The 17,469-nt window shown below is 39.6% G+C and overlaps 1 pseudogene; it reads right to left on the bottom strand.

The window, feature by feature from the left end:
• Positions 1 to 2,256: 2,256 nt before the first annotated feature.
• On the bottom strand, positions 2,257 to 17,150 carry LOC122063645 (annotated as a pseudogene).
• Positions 17,151 to 17,469: the final 319 nt, after the last annotated feature.

Here is a 17,469-nt window from a genome sequence, read left to right as displayed (position 1 = left end):
TACCTCAATACGCAGATCTCAAGGCACTAGTAATTATTCTGGCAACGAAAAAGCAAGATACGACCACGGAAATCAAAGGGGAATGCTTCTTCCCTCTTCCTTCCCTTCTCCTTCCTCTTTTCTCCCTCTTCTTTACTCATCTCACCAACCTCTTGCTAAAATCATAAATGGGAGAGGGGGAGAGAGAGAGAGAGAGAGAGAGAAATAAATGCTATTTCTACCTTCGGTTGTAAATGTCTACTAAGGCTTATTTGGTTTTTTCCTTTTATGGACCAAAACACATTAAATAGTGATACTGGGTGAAATAGCTGGTATTATCGGGCACACGTGATTTCAATATAGTGGGAAATCCAAAATACATGTGCTCACACAAGTTGGGCTTACTTGGACCGACGTTTCCCCTACAAGTGGGTCACACTGGTGGATCGCGCACCTACCAGTGACCACCCACCTATTGGCCAAAATAAGGCCAATGTTGCTGTATTTTAGTGGGAAATGGGTTCTTATGCATATCTCACTCCCACCACCTGTCGTGGACCAAATTCTCATCATCCAATAAGATCTCATACCTTTCCTATTCATATATGGCTTTATGATACGTGCAAAGGCATAGCTTTGGTGTGCAAATCATAATGGATACCGACTCAATATTGTCTAACTATCCAACATTTGATGTCACCCTTGCTATCATACACCATAGGGCTCCATCGTCAACCCATTTCGGTTCGGACCCTATATGACCAAACCAAACCAACAGGTCAATAAGCCGGGTTTAGAGAGCAGGGCTCTACATCTACCCCCCCCCCCTCTTTAAAATTTCATCCTCGGAATTGAAATTACCTAGTAGTCCAAAGAGATGGGGGTATTTTTCCTGGATTTCATCTTCCTTCTCCCAAGACGCCTCCTTAAGTGAATGGTTGGCCCATCGCACCTTTATAAAAGCAATGGCATGTCAGTCTCTAAGTACTCTGGTTCCACAGCTAGCACATGGAATGCATCATGGACATACTGCTTCAACATTGAAACGTGGAATACATTGTGAATGTTGTTGAATGAAGGCAGAAGGGCCAGCATATACACTATTGAGCCAACACGTTTTAAGATCTCAAACGGGCCAACATAGCTTGGACTCAACTTGCCCTTCCTGTGGAACCTGTGTAAACCTTTAGTAGGAGAGATTTTAAGAAATACATTCTCCCCCAGTAGGAATTCATTATCCTTTCTGCAGTTGTTCGCATAGCTCTTTTGACATGATTGGACCGCTTTAATCTTCTCCTGTATAACATCAACCTTATCACATATCATCTATATCATTTTTTACCTAAGCATACGATGTTCTCCCACGTCATCCCAATATAATGGTATCCTGCACCTCCTACCATTCATTGCCTCATATGGAGCTACTCCAATGGTGGCTTGATAACTATTATTATAGGCAAACTCCATAAGAGGTATGTTTTCTTTCCAATTGCCACTCATTTCCATTGCACAAGCCCTAAGCATATCTTCCAGTATTTGTATGGTCCATTCAGATTGCCCGTCAGTCTGTGGATGGAAAGCAGTACTTAGGTTCACCTGTGTTCCCATAGTATGCTGGAGGCTCTTCCAAAATTTAGATGTGAACCTTGGGTCTCTGTCTGATACAATCCTCATCGGTACCCCATGCAAACGAACTATATTATCTGTGTAAAGTTGTGCTAGCTTGTCTATAGAGTAGGTAGTCTTGATTGGAATGACATGGGCATTCTTGGTAAGCCTGTCAACTATCATCCAAATTACATCCATCCCCTTGGGTGTACTGGGCAGCTCGACGATAAAATCCATGGTAATCATGTCCCACTTCCACTCCAGTACTGGGAATGGCTGAAGAGTGCCATAAGGTCGATGCCACTTTGCCTTGACCTTTTGACACGTGACACATTGTGCCATATATATGGCCATAGTAATCTTTATCCTTGGTCATCAGTAACTTTGCTTAAGATCTTTGTACATCTTGGTGCTACTAGGGTGAAGCATGTACTCCGAACTATGTGCTTCCTTCACTATCTTGTCATATATCCTCATGTTATTGGGTACTCACAACCTGCCCCGAAACAATAGTGCTCCGTCACTGGCTATTGTGAAATCAGGATCATCCTTCATTTACTCTTGGATCTTAATTCTGATTTTCTACAACTCAAGATCTAAAAGTTGTTTCGTGATCACCTTATGCCTGATAGATGGATGTACTTGCAGGGCCGCCAGAGATAAGGTCAACTATTTAATACTATCTGGCTGCTGCTCAAGCTGTAAGGTTGCCCTTTCATTTAAAATGACTTCATCCATCAACATGGCCTCTTGTTTAAGTTGTGGGTCGGTGACCAAGTAAACAAGTGACACAATCTGAGCTTTCTGACTTAATGCATCCACCACCACATTAGCAATACCCGGATGGTACTGGATATCACAATCATAATCTTTCATAAGTTCCAACCATCTCCTCTGTCTTATATTTAGATCCCTTTGGGTGAAGAAGTACTTGAGACTTTTGTGATCACTGAATATTTCGCACTTCTCCCCATACAAATAATGACGCTAGATCTGCAAAGATAACTACCATTAGCTCCAAATCATGAGTGTGGTAGTTCTTCTTATACTCCTTCAATTGCCTAGATGCATGTGCCACTACCTTACCATGTTGTATGAGAACGCAACCTAACCTAATTCTGGACAATGTAGACTATCATACCACTTGTGCCTTCTAGAAGTGTTAATAAAAAGGTTGATATCAATCGGCTCTTCAACTCCTGGAAACTATTTTTGCACTCCTTAGACCATTCATGTAGAGCCCTGCTCCCTAAACTCGGTTTATTGACCAGTTGGTTCGGTTTGGTCATAAAGGGTCCAAATTGAAAAGGGTTGATGCGGGTACCCGATGGTGTATGATAGCAAGGGTGACGTCAAATGTGGGTGGTCAAACAAGATTGAGTCGGTGCCCGATATGATTCGCATGCCAAAGTCTTACCCTCGCATGTGTCATAAAGCCATGTACAAATAGGAAAGGTATGAGATCTTATTAGATGATAAGAACTTGGTCTATGACAGGTGGCGGGAGTGAGATATGCATAAGAACCCATTTCCCACCAAAATACAACAAAATTGGCCTTATTTCGGCCAACTGGTGGGTGGTCACTGGTAGGTGCGAGACCCACTAGTGTGACCCACCTATAGGGGAACGTGGGTCCTAACAAGCCCAACTTGGGTGAGCACATGTATTTCGGGTTCCCCACCATAATGAAATCAAGTATGCCCGATAATGTCGGCTATTTCGGTTGGTATCATAATTTAATATATTTTGGTCCATAGAGGGACAAAACCAAATAAGCCTTAGTAGATATTTACAACCCAAGGTATAAATAGCATTTATTCCTCTCTCTCTCTCTCCCATTTTTTATTTCAGAAAGAGTTTGATGAGAGGAGTAAAGAAGAGGGAGAAAAGATGAAAGAGAAGGGAAGGAAGAGGGAAGAAGCGTTCCCCCTTGATTTTTGAGGCCGCATCTTACCTTCTCGTCACCAGAATAGTGACCAGTGCCTTGAGATCTATGTTTTGAGGTAAGTAACGTCATAAACCCTTGGAATGTGATGAAACCCTCTTGTGTGTGGTCAGCTTCAGGAGTTAATAGAAACCTTATGTGATTTCTTTGAAGGTTTAAGTAAGGAAACCAAGATATAAAAGTATTTTGGTGACATTTTGAGTTAGGAAAGAGGATCCTAAGTTTTTGGGGTTTCTTGAGCCAATGTATGATTTTGTTCTCAAAAACCTTAGATCTATGGTATAATTAGGTGGATGAAGCCTAAAATGTGTGAGAAATAAAGTTGGAGCAACTCCCTTGGATTCCCAAAAGGTTGGATGAAGGAGAGAAGAAGTTCAACAAAACCCGCTGAACATTGGTGGGTAGCACCGGCGGGTAGTCAAACCCACCAGTGTGACCCCCCAGTCTTACCTGGGCTTCTGGGCCTACAGGCGGGTAAGACTAGTGGGTACTGACCCATCGGTATAACCCACTGATCTCAACTGGGCTTTTAGGCCTACTAGCAGGTAGGACCGGTGGGTACTCAGACCCGTCGGTAGCACCCAATGGTTTTGGGTTTCCCCCAAGGTCCTACTGATGGGTAGGACCAACGAGTATTATTACCAGACCCACAATTTGTGTCTGGGTGTTGTCTGCTTGGGCAGTTTGCACAGGTGGATCCCCCTACCCACCTGTATGGCCCACCTGTAGTCCAAATGAGCCCCGTTGGAACTCAAACTCATCGACAACCTTCTTTGAATTATTAAAAGTATCGTGACCATATATTACGTCTTTTTGTAATCCTAAAATTGATGTATTCTAAGTTTCTTATCTATGTTAGGTTTCAAAACATTCATCTTCTCACACTGGATCTTTCCCGTACCGTGCGTATATATTCTTGTACAAGAATAAGTAAGTGGGGAGAGACATTAATCTTAATTTTGGGAATGTTTATTACATGATCCTCATCTAATATATATCGTCATGCCATCTATGAATGCCATCTTTATGCATTTGCTTGTCTACTATAGGATGCATTTATGAATTGATATGTGTTATCATGAATTCCAAATACTTGTTTCTTGCTTTGAATTATGAACATGGAACTATTAAATTGTTAGATGATGGTGGTGAGTTGGGTATGTGATAAATAGCTAGACTAAATATCATAGTCGGCTTGAAAATGAATGCATTGGTACACCGTGGAATGTGACACGAAAGTACTATGACGTCGTACTATCTCATATAGGAGCATATGGTTAGGATTTAACATTTTCTCGTGCTACGACCTTTCCCAACAGGGGTTTAGTGTTGGGTTATCATTGAGGAAAAGCGTCGTTCATGGACCGCCATGGTGGTTAGAAGTACGCCCGACTGATCATTAGGACAGTCGGTAACTTCAGTGATACATTCAGAGGGCCAATCGTACTACTTTTATTTTTAGCTGTGGTTCGGCCACGATTTACATTTCTGCTGTGGTTTGACCATGATTTATTTTTTGAATGCTCATGGCTAGCCTTCTTCGACAACCCTATAGACATATCGTGGGATGGAGAACTTGTCTAGAACCCGAGGCATACACGGACTATGATTGTGAGTAGCACGTAACTTATGACTTAGTAATGTTGCTTAGGTGAATAAGCTTCAAATGAATCTCATGATTATAGTATCATTTGATTTGCAATTGCTTGTGTGAGTCTTTTTTTTCATTTACTAAGCTGGTGATCTCACCCCTCGTGCACATGCTTTTTAGATGATTTTACAGGATTCCCAGTAAGAAACAAGAGCAAGGGTCCACTGGCGAAGTTCCAGTGGGAGATTGGTGGGCCCTGAAAGAATTTGATCATGGAGTTGGATGCCCATACGAGTGTTTTGTTGCAGGGTAATAGTAGTTATCACCAAACATAGTTCTTCTTTTTTATTCTTTTGATATATATATCACCTTTTTATGCTTTCAATAATTAAATTGTTATTTCTTTTATAAATATCATGCCTACGAGCCCACATGTAAATATACTATGTATAACAATCTGGGTATCAAGATTATATGGGGATTTATAGGTATTTATACTTGAAAAGATTTTCGCTGAATTATATAATTATATTTCCTTGATTATATGTGGCATGTTGTGCTATGTTATTGTATCAGATGATCCTGGGTGATTTTAGGTTACCCGGAGGGAACCCGATCACCGGTCTAGTTCTATATGAATGGGGTGTGATAATGATGGTATAAATAAGAAAGGTATGAGATCTCATTAGATGATGAGAACTTGATCCACAATAGGTGGCAGGAGTGAGATATGCATAAGAATCTATTTCCCACCAAAATACAGCAAGATTGGCCTTGTTTTGGCCAACTAGTGAGTGGTCACTGGTAGGTGTAAGACCCACCAATGTGACCCACCTATAGGGAAAACGTGGGTCCCAGTAAGCCCAACTTGGGTGAGCACGTGTATTTCAGGTTTTCAATCGTAATGAAGTCATGTGTGCCGATAATGCCAACTATTTCGGTCGGTATCACGATTTAATGCTTTTTGGTCCATAGAGGGACAAAACCAAACAAGCCTCAGTAGATATTTACAACCCAATGTATAAATAGCATTTATTCCTCTCTCTCTCTCTCTCTCTCTCTCTCCCATTTATGATTTCAGCAAGAGTTTGGTGAGAGGAGTAAATAAGAGGGAGAAAAGACGAAAGAGAAGGAAAGAAAGAGGGAAGAAGCGTTCCCCCTTGATTTCTGAGGCCGTATCTTGCCTTCTTGTCATCGGAATAGTGATCAGTTCCTTAAGATCTACGTCTTGAGATAAGTAACATCAAAAACCCTTAGAATGTGATGAAAGCCTCTTGTGTGTGGTCAAATCCAGGAGTTAATAGAAACCTTATGTGATTTCTTTGAAGGTTTAAGGAAGGAAACCAAGATTTGAAAGTATTTTGGTAACATTTTGAGTTGGGAAAGAGGATCCTAAGTTTTTGGGATTTCTTGAACCAATGTATGATTTTGTTCCCAAAAACCTTGATTGAACTTACATCCATGGTATAATTAGGTGGATGAAGCCTAAAATGTGTGAGAAATTAAGTTGAATAAGCCCCTTAGATTCCCAAAAGGTGGGATGAAGGAGAGAAGAAGTTCAGCAGAACTCGCAAAACACTGGTGGGTAGCACCGGCGGGCAATCAAACCCACCAGTGTGACCCCCAGTCTTACCTTGACTTTTGGGCCTATAGGCAGGTAAGATCAGTGGGTACTTAGACCTGCCGGTATAACCTACTGGTCTCACCTAGGCTTCTGGGCCTACTGACGGGTAGGATCGGTAGGTACTCAGACACATCGATAGCACCCACCGGTTTTGGGTTTGCCCAGTGGTCCTATAGGCGGGTAGAACTGATGAGTTCCAGACCCGTCGGTTTGTGTTTGGGTGCTGTCTGCTTGAGCAGTTTGCATAGGAGGGTCCCCCTACCCACCTGTAGTTCAAATGAGCTCCGTTTGAACTCAAACTCATTGACAGTCTTCTTTGCATTATTAAAAGCGTTGTGACCATGTCTTACGTCTTTTTATAATCCCAAAATAGACGTATTCTAAGTTTTTTATCTGTGTTAGGTTTCAAGACATTTGTCTTCTCACGTCGGATATTACCTATGCCGTGCATTCATATTCTTATACAAGAATAAGTAAGTGGGGAGAGAACATTGATCTTAATTTTGGGAATGTTTATTACATCATCCTCATCTAATATATATCGTCATGCCATCTATGAATGCCATCTTCATACATTTTCTTGAAAACTATAAGATGCATTTTTGAATTGATGTGTTATCTTGAATCCCAAATACCTTTTTCTTGCTTTGAATTATGAATATGGATTTATTAAATTTTTGGATGATGATGGTGAGTTGGGTATGTGATAAATAGCTAGACTAGATGCCATAATCAGCTTGGAAATGAATGCATTGGTACACTGTGGAATAGGACACAAAAGTGCTATATAGTCGTACTATCTCATATAGAAGCATGTGGTTAGGATTTAACATTTCCTCATGCTACGATCCTTCCCAACAGGGGTTTAGGTGTTGGGTTATCACTGAGGAGAAGCGTTGATCGCAGATCGCTATGGTGGTTAGAAGTACGCTCGACTGATCATTAGAACAGTCAATGACTTTGGTGACATATTCAGAGGGTCAATCGTACTGCTTTTATTTTTTATTGTGGTTTGGCCATAATTTACTTTTTTGAGTACTCATAGCTAGCTTTCTCCGACAACCCTATGGCGTATCACGAGATGGAGAATGCATCTCGAACTCAGGGCATGCACTGTGGTTATAAGTAGTATGTAACCTATGACTTAGTAATGTTGTTTAGGTGGATAAGCTTAAAATGAATCTCATGCATATAGTACCATTTGATTTGAAATTGCTTGTGTGAGTCTTTCTTTCCATTAACTGAGCTAGTGAGGTCACCCCTCTTGCACACACTTTTTAGATGATTTTACAGGATTTCCAGTAGAGGAATAGGAGTCGGGGTCCACTGGCAAAGTTCTAGTGGGAGATTAGTTGGCCCCGGAAGGATTTGATCATGGAGTTGGATGCCCATGTGAGTGTTGTGTTGCAGGGCAACAATGGTTATCACCAAACACAATTCTTCTTTTTTATTCTTTTGAAATATATACCCCCTTTTTGTGCTCTCAATAATTAAATTGTTATTTCTTGTGTAATTATCATGCCTACAGGCCCACATGTAAAAATACTTTATATAATAATTTGGGTATCAAGAGTATATGGGGACTTATAGGTATTTATACATGACAAGACTTCTGCTAAATTACATAATTATATTTCTTTAATTATATATGGTATGTTGTGCTATGGTTATTGTATTAGATGATCTCAGTGGTTTTGGGTTATCCGGAGGAAACCCGATCACTAGTCCGGTTCTATGTGAACAGGGCTTGACAAATTCAAACATCACGCCCTTTTTAGTCAAATTGGTCATTGGAGCGATGATTCAAGAGAAATTTTCAATGAAGTGCCGATAATAGCCCGCTAATCCCAAGAAACTTCTAATCTCTGTAGCATTCTTGGGTGCTTCCCACTCTACTACTGCCTTTACTTTTCCCGGGTCAACTTCGATCTCATTCTCAGACAATATGTGTCCTAAGAATCCAATCTGCTTGAGGTAAAACTCACACTTGCTAAATTTTGCATATAGTTGTTGCTCTCTTAGCCTTTGGAGTACCATTCTCAAGTATAATGCACGCTCCTCTTCAGTCTTTGAGTATATCAAAATGTCATCGATAAAAAGGATGACCCATTTGTCGAGGACATCATGAAATACTCGATTCATCGATCCATTAAAGTTACCAGTGCATTGGTTAACCCAAAAGACATCACTAGGAATTCATAGTGGCCATACCGGGTACTAAAGGCCATCTTGGGTATGTCGCTGCTCTTTATTTTGAGCTGATAATAGCCAGAGCTGAGATCAATCTTTGAGAACACTTTTGCATTTTACAGTTGATCAAAGAGGTCATCTCTATGTGACAACGGATACCAGTTCTTGATGGTTAATTTGTTTAATTCCAGGTAATCAATGCACATGTGCAGGCTTCCATTCTTCTTCTTGACAAACAGAACTAGAGCACCCCAAGGAGAAACACTCGGGCGTATAAATCCCTTCTCCAACAAATCCTGCAACTGATTCGTAACTCCTTTAATTCAGGTGGTGCCACTCTGTACAAAGCTTTAGGCACTGGGGCTACTTCGGGAACTAAATCAATAGCATATTCTAACTCTCTGTCAGGCAGTAGCCATGTTAGATCATTCTGGGAAGACATTGGGAAACTCTTAACTACCTTCAATTCTCTAACGGTATGACCTTTGCTTCCACATCTTGTACTGAAGCAAGGTAGCCCTGACATCCGTCTTTCAGTAATTTCATTGCCTGTAGTGTATAGATGAGAACCTCTTTGGGTCATTTTGTCTTATCTGCTTGATACACTAGGTTCTTCACCTTCATCACTCACCACTTTAATTTGTTTCTAGGCACACATCACGTTTGCCCGGTAAGTGAATAACCAATCCATGCCCAGTATGACATCAAAATTTTGCATGTTAAGTTTGATAAGTTGGGTATCTAGCTTCTTTCCACCTATTTCAAGGGAACATGGTCCATACACTTCATTTAATTGTGTTACTTTTCCTGTAGGTGTGCTAACAATCAATTTACACACTACAGCTCTGGGTTTTATGTCAATCTTTCTCGAAAATCTTTTAGATACATATGATGCTCCAGAGTCAAATAACACATAAGCTGGTATTCTCGAGATAGATAAGATACCTGCTACAACATCGGGGCTTGCTTCGACCTCCTTAGCAAACAATGCATACATTCTTCCTTGGGGCGGGCCCCCTTGAGTCAACGTACGTCTATAAACAAGAGGCTGACTCTATACAACAGTTGGCTTGCATGGGCAATCCTTTGCAAAATGTTCAATTGAATTACAAATATAGCATCTATTTTGGGAGGCTTACATTGGTACTGGTGCTCTCTATATCTAACCCGGTGTAGTGGAAGGACGAGGTGACCTCGAGCCATAGGCACCGTGCTAGTGTTCGGGTGAAAAGTGGTAGTACCCGATCTACTGGCCGATCGGGGCATATAACTCGATGATGTGTATGGCTATTGGTGTGATGGACCATAGTTATATGGCCCACAAAAACTCTTGCTTGGGTTGCCCGAGTCCTCATAAGAGTTAGACCTCTTCCAGAGTCCTGGTGTGGTGGAAGACTCTCCCTTTTGCTTGTCTTCCATAGTCTTGGCTTTTTGTATAATATGGGCATAATCAGTCAAATCTATAGCCCCCAATATTGTACTAATAGATACCTTTAACCCTTTCAAAAACTTCTTTGCCTTCTCCTCCGTTGTTTTCATGTATGGAGCAATAAAATAGAATAAGTCCTCAAATTACTACTGGTACTCAAGGCTGAACTTGTTTCCCTGAGTCAAGGCTGAGAACTCTGTTTCCTTCCGGTCTCTGAAGCTGCTAGGGTAATAATTTGACAAGAACAATTCCTTCCCATGTCAGTTTCAGCGGGTTAGACCAGCGGGTGGGCTAGGTTCAGGACCCACAGGTGGTAACTCGCCGATCGCGCTCGCGGTTCTATTATGAGGGCAAGTGATCGCTATGATGAATGAATCAAAATAAACCCTAACTAAACTATGAGATAGTGGTAAGAAAGGGGTCGAACCCACAGAGAACTAGAAGGCTAAATTTACTAAAATTGAGGTGAATGTTGTTTTGAAAATCAATTTTGTAAAATTCAAAATTTAAATTAAAACTAAATAAACCAATTAACAGGAATAAGAATTAATGAGAAGAAGCTATCCTTAGGTCTTGAATCCGTTTCGGTATTATTACCAATTTTTTGTTTATTCTTCAGTTCATTGAAACTACAAGTTCCAATGCAACCGCAAAAACACAATCTTTGACTACATTAAGCATAACGTATCCTGTCAAGCACTATCGTCTATCCCTTTCGCTTAGCATGCTTAGTTTGATTCGTTAAAGGCTATCATTAGTATATACCAAAAATCACATGAAATACCATTGCTTGAATAGAATAATTGAATCACAAAAACAAATATCCTAAACTAATTTAACTATTAAAATCATCCACAATGGGAAGGAGTCTTTAACATCAAACAATCAAGTATGAACTTAAACCAGAAATTAAATAACAATAAACCAAAACTTCATCTAAACCTAAATATAGAAAATGAACTTAGCCGCTCATGGTGCTAATGAAAGAATGGTAGCAATGATGATGATGGTAATCCTCTTCGTGCAATGCTATCCAGCAAAATCCGTCCCAAAGAAGGTGTGATCCAAGAAGAAAAGAGAACTATAAGAACCAAGAAAGAAAAACCAGCTAGCTATGATGTGTGTGAAAGGTGTGATATGGCAGCCTCCCCCCACAAGAGTAGGTGTGTAGAGTCTAAAAAGAAAAGGACTAAAAGAGATATATACAGAAAGAGGGTGGTGTGTGTGTTATGGTACAGGTGGACTTGGATTAGGGGAGTGAGGGAAGAGATCGACTAAGGTTAGGGGTAATTCGGTGGTAGAGAGGAATTGTGGATAGGGGAGAAGAAATAGGGAAAGAGGGAGAGAATGCATGGGTGAGAGAGAGGGATATGCTAGATTAAGGAATAAGACAGAGAGGGAGCTAACCGATTGGGAGAGAAAGCCTAGGGAGAAAAAGATACTGTGGGCCATAGAGGCAAAATAGGGGAAAAAGAGAGAGAGGGAATGCATGTAAGATGTAGGAAACCGTGGGATGGGGGAGAGAAAATAGGAGAGGGGAGATAAAGAAAGAATAGGGAGAGAACATGGGAGATGTTTTAGGTAAAGTGGAAGAGAGAGATTCCTATTCTATTTTGGACAAGAAAAGAGAAGAAGATGAGATAAAACAGGAAAAAGGGAAGAAAGATGAGAGAAAGTAGGAGAGGGTAGAAGTGAGGGATGTATGGAAAAGGGAAAGAGGGAAAACCGTCCTCAATTTCTTTTTTTATTTTTTTAATTCTCTTTTTTCTCTCAGAATTCCAATTCTTCCCTTGATCCTCTACCCTTGCTTCTAGACTACTATATCTCCGTCCATTTAGCATCAAACCTATGCACATCTCTTGAAAACCCTACAACCAAAGATTATCCCAATATGTAGTCAAATTACTCATGAAAATAACTTAAAATAAGCAATTGAATATTAATTTTATGAATAATTGTGACCCGATCACACTCCCCAACTTACACTTTTACTCGTCCTCGAGTGAAAGACAATAAAAACTACTCTAGTTATTTTGCAATTAGCTTAATGTAACCACTCATAAGTAAGAGCATTATCAACGAATCAATAACAAGGATTCTAAATATACCAACAATTCAACACAAAGTTAAACAAAGAACAACTTCCTCATCCACTCTAGCCGACTATTACTCTTTCATTCAAAATCAACCATTATACCTAAGTCATAAAGTCCAAGTACTATACAAGCCATCACTTTTGTCATGCAACTATCATTTTTTTTTTTTTTTTTTTTTTTTTTTTACAATTACTATGATTTGTGCAATGTCCTGACCATTAAGCTTTCTAAATGGGCTATGTAGCGAGCTTTTAGTCAATTGCCTTCAAGCCAGATGGCTTTAAAGAATTAAGCATAGAACACCCCTCGGACTTATTGACTCAACCCAAATAGGCTACAAGCCAAGACTAGATCAAATTTTTTAAATTTTCCTCAAACTATCTAACTTTTTTACACGAAACTCCATGTTTGTGATACAAAGGCCCGTTTACTTAGAAGGAAGCCTTCTTTTTCTTTTAATTTATAGATATTCCACCTGTTTGGTGGGAATTTCAATGCTTGTGGCAAAGAAACCGGGTTACTAGGGAGGAAGTCATAATGCATGATTTAAACATTTTCAACATACATGGCTTGCATAGTAACACTAAGATCATCATAAACATTCACTAAAATGGCAATTTCAGATTCAAAGCAAAAAAGTTAACCAACACGGAAGAGTAACAATGTTCTAAGTTTAATTAACTGTTAAATACATCAACACACTTAAAAATCACATGCTATAACTCTTGACAAAGACCTTAAAAGTTCTAGAGTAGAAAATTTAAGCAAAAATGTGCAATCAATACCAGAGTTCAAGTTTAAATTATTCATTCAATAAAAAATTCACCCTCACTCCCCAACTTAAATGACATTGTCCCCAATGGCATGTGAAAGAATAACACATAATAAAGCAAGGGAAACCAAGCATAGCAAAGAGAAGGAATAATACAACTTGATAGAGTAAAGTGCTACTGCTATCATTTGCACCAACATGGCTACACTCCACTACTAAACCTGAAAACACAACTAAACAAAAGCAAAAAGTAAAATGGTGGGTTGCCTCCCACAAGCACCAAGTTCACTGTCTTCACCCAGACAAACAGTGGAACTCAAAAGAAATCATAAACCAGATCAATCAAATCAATAGACTCAATGATCTAGCCATCAGTAATACCATCCACATAAGGTTTAAGGCGCTTCCCATTAACCTAAAAAGTGTGCCGTATCTTAGGATCTTGAATTCTAATAGCACCATGGGGTGACACATTTGTGACCACAAAGGGGCCATCACATCGAGAGCGAAGTTAAAAAAGTGTAGCTTAGAATTGAAAAGCCAAACTTTCTGGTTAACTTTAAAAGACTTCCGGACAATATGTTTATCATTAAAAGCCTTTGTCCTAGCCTTATAAATATGTGTGCTCTTATATGCATCATTGTGCATTTCTTCCAACTCCAAGAGTTGAAAAGAACGGTTAGAACTATCTTTGACTATATCAAAATTAAATGTTTTAATGACCCACAAAGCACGGTGTTCCAACTCAACAGGTAAGTGACAAACTTTCCCAAATACCAATCGGTAAGGGGACATGCCAATAGGAGTCTTATAAGTAGTACAGTAGGCCCACAATGCAACATCTAGTCTCACAAACCAATCTTTCCTATCAAGCCTAACCATTTTCTTAAGAATGCACTTGATCTCCCTATTAGACACCTCTACTTGATCACTGGTTTGCGGATGATAATGCGTGGCAACCTTATGAGTAATAGAATACTTCCGCAATAGAGCCCCAAAATTCCAATGCTTAAAATAGGAGCCACCATCACTAATGATGGCACATGAAAATCCAAAACGATTGAAAATGTGATTCTGTACAAACTTAACTACCACCTTGTGATTATTGGTTCTCGTGGCCACTGCTTTCACCCATTTGGACACATAATCTATTGCAACAAAATATACTCAAAGCTGAAAAATAAAGGGAAAGGTCCCAGGAAATCTATGCCCCACACATCAAAGATCTCAACAACAAGAATAGGATTAAGGGGCATCATGTCTCTACAAGACATATTGTAGACTTTCTAACACTGGACACAATTACGGTAAAACTCATAGGCATCTTTAAAGATAGTAGGCAAAAAAAAACCACTCTATAAAACCTTGGCAATAGTTTTCTTGCCACTAAAATGCCCTCCACATGTAAGAGTGTGACAAAAGGTAAGGATACTATGAAACACACTCTCTGGGACACATTGACGAATAATCTAGTCAGGACAATACCTAAACAACTTCGGATCCTCCCAATAGCTGTGAGAAGAATCTATCTTTCTCTTGCATACTCCAACCATCAGGAAGCTTCCCAACAACCAGGTAGTTCAATATATGTGCAAAACAAGGTGAAGACATATAAGAAATCTCAAATAATTGCTCATCAGGAAATGAATCTCTAACCAACTCAGTGGTGGAGGGTGACTCAACTAAGATCCTAGACAGATGATCTTCTACCACAATATTAGAACCTTTCTTGTCCCGAATTTCTAAATCAAATTCTTGTAACAAAAGAATCCATCTAATCAACCTAGGTTTTGTGTCTTTCTTGACAAGTCAATGCTAAAGAGCGGCATGCTTAGTACACATCATAACTTTATATCCAAGGAGATAAGATCAAAATTTATCGAGAGCAAACACAACTGCTAGTAATTCTTTCTCAGTCGTTGTATAATTCAACTGAGCTTTTGAGAATGTATTACTAGCATAATATATGACAATAGGTTTCTTGTTAACTCTCTGTCCTAACACAACTCCAACACCATAGTTAGATGCATCACACATAATATCAAATTGCAGTGACCAATCCGGGGGCTAGATTATGGGTGTTGTAAACAATAAAGCTCTAATGGTATGGAAGGCTTGAAGGCAGTCATCATTAAGGATAAAATGAGTAACCTTGGCAAGCAAATTGCACTAGGGTCTAGATATAATACTGAAGTCCTTAATGGACCGTCTATAGAAACCTGCATGGCCTAAAAATGAACGAACCTGCCGAACAGAAGTGGGAGGTGGGAGTTTAGCAATCAACCCAACCTTGGCCTTATCAACCTCTATCCCACATTTGGACATAATAGGACCTAGAACGATGCCATCTTAAACTATGGAATGCCTCTTCTCCCAACTCAAAATCAGATTTGTGTTTATACAATGTTTCAAACTTTGGTTAATTTTAAGAGACAATCCTTAAAGGAAGACCCAAACATAGAAAAATCATGTATGAAAACCTCAAGAAAATCTCCCACCATATCAAAAAGGATAGACATCATGCACCTCTTAAAGGTGGCGGGTGCATTACATAACCCAAAGAGCATCCGTCAAAAAGCGAATGTACTATAAGGGCACGTGAAAGTAGTTTTCTCTTGGTCTTTAGGACATATAACAACCTAATTATAACCTAAATAGCCATCTAAGAACCAGAAATGGCTTTGGCCTACTAATTTCTCTAGGATGTAGTTAATGAACAGCAAAGGAAAGTGATCCTTACAGGTGACAAAATTCAATCTCTGATAATCAATGCATACCCGCCAACCTGTGGTTGTGCGAGCAGGGAGTAGGGACCTTATCACCCTGGTTGTTCTCAAGGATAGTAATGCCCAACTTTTTAGGCACAACTTAAGTGGGACTCACCCACTTACTATTAGAGATGGGATAAATAATCCCTACATCTAACCATTTCACCACCTCTTTCTTGACAACTTCGCGCATGTTGGGATTCAATCTCCTTTGTACATCTTAGAAAGGTTTAGGTCCATCATCACAATAAATACGATGTATACAAATTGATGGGCTAATACCTTTCAAATCAGTCACGGACCATCCAATGGCAACCTTATGTTCATTGAGAACATCTAACAGTTTGCTTTCTTGATCAAGTGTCAAATTGGATGCAATGATGACAGGGAGTGTCTCATTCGATCCCAAGAAAGCATATTTCAATGAATCTGACAATGATTTAAGCTCTAACACTGGTGGAGACTCAATAGAACTCAATGCTAGCTTCTTAGCTAAAGGAGGAAGGGGCTCAAACTTGATAGTCTAAGGAGGATAATCGGAAAAGGTAAGAGCATCTAATAGTGCATTGACCTCAATAGTATAAGAATCAACATCAAAATCATCACCCCCTAAGAAGGTCAAACACTGCTACACTAGGTCATTTACTAATATCATTGGGGTGTACTGTGCTACCACCTCATCTATCACATCAGTGGAGAAACACTCGTCATCACATTGGGGCCCTAAAGAAGCATTAAAGATGTTTAATCGGAGCTTCCTATTACCAAAGAAAATGTCCATTTCACCTGATCTACAATTGATGCATGCATTGGTAGTGGCCAAGAATGGACGCCCCAAGATTATCAACGGTGGTTTTCCATTAGTAGGTGCTTCTATGTCAAGAATAAGGAAATCCATAGGAAAATAAAGCTCATCAACCTTAACTAATGCATCCTTAATACAACCTCTAGGGGCTTTGATTGAACGGTCAACAAGTTGAAAAATAACCTCTGTAGGCTTCAATTCTCCAAACCCAAAATGATCACATACTGAGCTAGGAAAAATATTCACACTCACCCCTAGATCAAGGAGAGCACGCTCAATGGGAAGGTTCCCAATGGTGCAAGATATGAGAAGTGCTCCTGGATCCTTAAGCTTAGGGGAAAGCTTATTGGACAGGACACCACTCACTTACTTAATAAGATGAACAATTTTTGGAATGTGGGTCTTCAACTTAGGCTTTTGATTACATAAATCTTTCAAGAACTTAGCATAAGTTGGAACTCACTTTATGGCATCTAGAAGAGGAAGGTTTATAAAGCATGGCAACTAAGGAATGGAAATACCCAATTCTCAATGTGCAAGTTCAATCTAAGAAAAATTTAAAAGACTTACGATAGAGTAAAGCTTGAAGCTACATGTCTAAGATTGAAATGCCATCGTAGTGCAATCTAGAATATGCAAAAAGATCTACTATTATGATATT

This window comes from Macadamia integrifolia, unplaced genomic scaffold, assembly GCF_013358625.1.
Source record: "Macadamia integrifolia cultivar HAES 741 unplaced genomic scaffold, SCU_Mint_v3 scaffold1400, whole genome shotgun sequence".
Classification (NCBI taxonomy): domain Eukaryota; kingdom Viridiplantae; phylum Streptophyta; class Magnoliopsida; order Proteales; family Proteaceae; genus Macadamia; species Macadamia integrifolia.
Note: the sequence above shows the minus strand (reverse complement) of the source record. Positions and strands in the feature narration are given on the sequence as shown.